Source organism: Physeter macrocephalus, chromosome 20 (genome assembly GCF_002837175.3).
Source record: "Physeter macrocephalus isolate SW-GA chromosome 20, ASM283717v5, whole genome shotgun sequence".
In the NCBI taxonomy this organism is placed as follows: domain Eukaryota; kingdom Metazoa; phylum Chordata; class Mammalia; order Artiodactyla; family Physeteridae; genus Physeter; species Physeter macrocephalus.
The window spans coordinates 92,589,820-92,594,136 of NC_041233.1; the positions used below are offsets into that span (position 1 = coordinate 92,589,820).

At 36.6% G+C, this 4,317-nt stretch overlaps 1 protein-coding gene across 2 annotated transcripts in view; it reads right to left on the reverse strand.

The window, feature by feature from the left end:
• The window catches only part of UNC5D (unc-5 netrin receptor D), a 634,719-nt gene that overhangs the window by 184,247 nt on the left and 446,155 nt on the right, over positions 1–4,317 (reverse strand). The gene's annotated exons all lie outside the window — the stretch shown is intronic.

Genomic DNA, 4,317 nt, shown 5'->3' on the forward strand with positions numbered 1-4,317 from the left:
AAGCAAATAGTCAATCAAGTCCAGGAAGCGCAGAGTCCCATACAGGATAAATCCAAGGAGAAACACGCCAAAACACATATTAATCAAACTATCAAAAATTAAATACAAAGAAAAAATATTAAAAGCAGCAAGGGAAAAGCAACAAATAACATAGAAGGGAATCTCCATAAGGTTAACAGCAGAACTTTCAGCAGAAACTCTGCCAGAAGGGAGTGAGGTTAAAAGCAAGCCTATACAGAGAGGATCACACAAAGAAGCATACACATACTCACTCAGAACAAGAAGAAAGGGAAAAAAAGTATATGTACATACATATATATATATATATATATATATATATATAACAAACGGAAGTGAGCAACCAAATCAGTAAACAAATCTACCAATGATAATAAGCTCTATATACTAAAGTAAGATAAACATAAAACCAGAAACAAATTAGATGCAGAACACAAACCCCAAGTCTACAGGTGCTCCCAAAGTCCACTGCCTCAATTTTGGGATGATTTGTTGTCTATTCAGGTATTCCAGAGATGCAGGGTACATCACGTTGATTGTGCACATTTAATCCGCTGCTCCTGAGGCTGCACGGAGAAATATCGCTTCCTCTTCTTTGTTTGCACAGCTCCTGGGGTTCGGCTTTGGATTTTACTGGAGTATAATTGCTTTACAATGGTGTGTTAATTTCTGCTATATAACAAAGTGAATCAGCTATATGCATACATATATTCGCATATCCCCTCCCTCATGCATCTCCCTTCCACACACCCTATCCCACCCCTCTAGGTGGTCACAAAGCACCGAGCTGATCTCCCTGTGCTATGTGGATGCTTCCCACTAGCTATCTATTTTACATTTGGTAGTGTACATATGTCCATGCCACTCTCTCACTTCGTCCCAGCTTACCCTTCCCCCTCCCCGTGTCCTCAAGCCCATTCTCTACATCTGCACCTTTATTCCTGTCCTGCCCCTAGGTTCATCAAAACCTTTTTTTTTTGGATTCCATATATATGTGTTAGCATACGGTATTTGTTTTTCTCTTTCTGACTTACTTCACTCTGTATGACAGAGTCTAGGTCCATCCACCTCACTACAAATAACTCAATTTCATTTCTTTTTATGGCTGAGTAATATTCCATTGTATATATGTGCCACATCTTCTTGATCCATTCTTCTATCGATGGACACATAGGTTGCTTCCATGTCCTGGTTATCATAAATAGTGCTGCAATGAACATTGTGGTACATTTCTCTTTTTGAATTATGGTGTTCTCAGGGTATGTGTCTCGTAGTGGAATTGCTAGGTCATACTGTAGTTCTATTTTTAGTTTTTCAAGAAACCTCCATACATTTCTCCATGGTGGCTGTATCAATTTACATTCCCACCAACAGTGGAAGAGGGTTCCCTTTTCTCCACACCCTTTCCAGCATTTATTGTTCGTAGATTTTTTTGATGATGGCCATTCTGACGGTATGAGGTGATACTTCATTGCAGTTTTGATTTGCATTTCTCTAATGATTAATGATGTTGAGCATCCTTTCATGTGTTTCTTGGCAATCTGTATATCTTCTCTGGAGAAATGTCTATTTAGATCTTCTGCCCATTTTTGGATTGGGTTGCTTGTTTTGATATTGAGCTGCATGAGCTGCTTGTGTATTTTAGAGATTAATCCTTAGTCAGTTGCTTCCTTTGCGAATATTTTCTCCCATTCTGAGGGTTGTCTTTTCATCCTGTTTATGGCTTCCTTTGCTGTGCAAAAGCTTTTAAGTTTCATTAGGTCCCATTTGTTCATCCTTAATTTCTTTCATCACTGTCTTATAGTTTTCTGCATACAGGACTTTTGTCTCCTTAGGTAGGTTTTTCCCTAGGTAATTTTTTTTTGTTGCAACGGTAAATGGGAGCATTTCCTTAATTTCTCTTTCAGATTTTTCATCATTGTATGAAATGATGTATAGGAATGTAACAAATTTCCGTGCATTAATTTTGTATCCTGCTACTTTACCAAATTCATTGATTAGTCCTAGTAGTTTTCTGGTAGCATCTTTAGGATTCTCTATGTATAGTATCATGTCATCAGAAAAGAGTGACAGTTTTATTTTTTCTTTTCCAATTTGGATTCCTTTTATTTATTTTTCTTCTCTGATTTCTGTAGCTAAAACTTTCAAAACTATGTTGAATAATAGTGGTGAGAGTGGGCAACACTCCTTGCATCCCTGGGGTAAACCCCACTTCATCATGGTGTATGGTCCTTTTAATGTGCTGTTGGATTGTGTTTGCTAGTATGTTGTCGAGAATTTTTGCATCTATGTTCATCAGGCTTGTCATATATGGCCTTTATTATGTTGAGGTAAGTTCCCACTATGCCAATTTTCTAGAGAGTTTTTATCATAAGTGGGCACTGAATTTTGTCAAAAGCTTTTTCTGCATCTATTGAGGTGATCTTATGGTTTTTCTCCTTCAATTTGTTAATATGGTGTATCACATTGATTGATTTGCATATATTGAAGACTCCTTGCATCCCTGGGGTAAACCCCACTTCATCATGGTGTATGGTCCTTTTAATGTGCTGTTGGATTGTGTTTGCTAGTATGTTGTCGAGAATTTTTGCATCTATGTTCATCAGTGATATTGGACTGTAGTTTTCGTTTTTTGTAGTATCTTTGTCTGGTTTTGTTATCAGGGTGATGGTGGCCTCGTAGAATGAGTTTGGGAGTGTTCCTCCCTCTGCTATATTTTGGAAGAGTTTGAGAAGGATAGGTATTAGATCTTCTCTAAATGTTTGATAGAGTTCGCCTGTGAAGGCATCTGGTCTTGGGCTTTTGTTTTTTGGAAGATTTTTAATCACAGTTTCAATTTCAGTGCTTGTGATCTTGTGATTGGCCTGTATATATTTTCTATTTCTTCCTGATTCAGTCTTGGAAGGTTGAGCTTTTCTAAGAATATGTCCATTTTTACCAGGTTGCCCACTTTTGGCATATAGTTGCTGGTAGTAATCTCTTATGATCCTCGGTATTTCTGCAATGTCAGCTGTTACTTCTCCTTTTTCATTTCTAATTCTAATGAATTGTCTTCTCCCTTTTTTCTTGATGACTCTGGCTAATGGTTTATCAATTTTGTTTATCTTCTGAAAGAACCATCTTTTAGATTTACTGATCTTTGCTATCGTTTCCTTCATTTGTTTTTCATTTATTTCTGATCTGATCTTTATGATTTCGTTCCTTCTGCTGACTTTGGCATTTTTTTGTTTTTCTTTCTCTAACTGCTTTCGGATCTTTGCTAACGTTTCCTTCATTTGTTTTTCATTTATTTCTGATCTGATCTTTATGATTTCGTTCCTTCTGCTGACTTCGGCATTTTATTGTTTTTCTTCCTCTAATTGCTTTAGGTGTAAGGTTAGGTTGTTTATTTGAGATTTTTCTTGTTTCTTGAGGTAGGACTGTATTGCTATAAACTTCCCTCTTAAAACTACTTTTGCTGCATCCCATATGTTTTGGGTCGTCGTGTTTGCATTGTCATTTGTTTCTCGGTATTTTTTGATTTCCTCTTTGATTTCTTCAGTGATCTCTTGGTTATTTAGTAGCATATTGTTTAGCCTCCATGTGTTTGTATTGTTTTTTACAGTTTTTTTCCCTGTAATTGATATCTAGTCTCATAGTGCTGTGGTCAGAAAAGATACTTCATATGATTTCAGTTTTCTTAAATTTACTAAGGCTTGATTTCAGACCCAACATATGACCTATCCTGGAGAATGTTCCATGAGGGCTTGAGAACACAGTGTATTGTGTTGTTTTTGAATGGAATGTCCTATAAATATCAATTAAGTCCATCTTGTTTGATGTGTCATTTAAGACTGTTTCCTTATTTATTTTCATTTTGAATGATCTGTCCATTGGTGAAAGTGGCGTGTTAAAGTCCCCTACATTTATTGTGTTACTGTCGATTTCCCCTTTTATGGCTGTTAGCTTTTGCCTTATGTATTGGGGTGCTCCTATGCTGGGTGCATAAATATTTACAACTGTTATATCTTCTTCTTGGATTGATACCTTGATCATTTTGTAGTGTTCTTCTTTGTCTCTTGGAATAGTCTTTATTTCAAAGTCTATTTTGTCTGATATGAGAATTGCTACTCCAGCTTTCTTTTGATTTCCATTTGCAAGGAATATCTTTTTCCATCCCTTCACTTTCAGTCTGTATGTGTCCCTAGGTCTGAAGTGGGTTTCTTGTAGAAAGCATATATATGGGTCTTGTTTTTGTATCCATTCAGTCAGTCTGTGTCTTTTGGTTGGAGCATTTAATCCATTTACATTTCAGGTAGT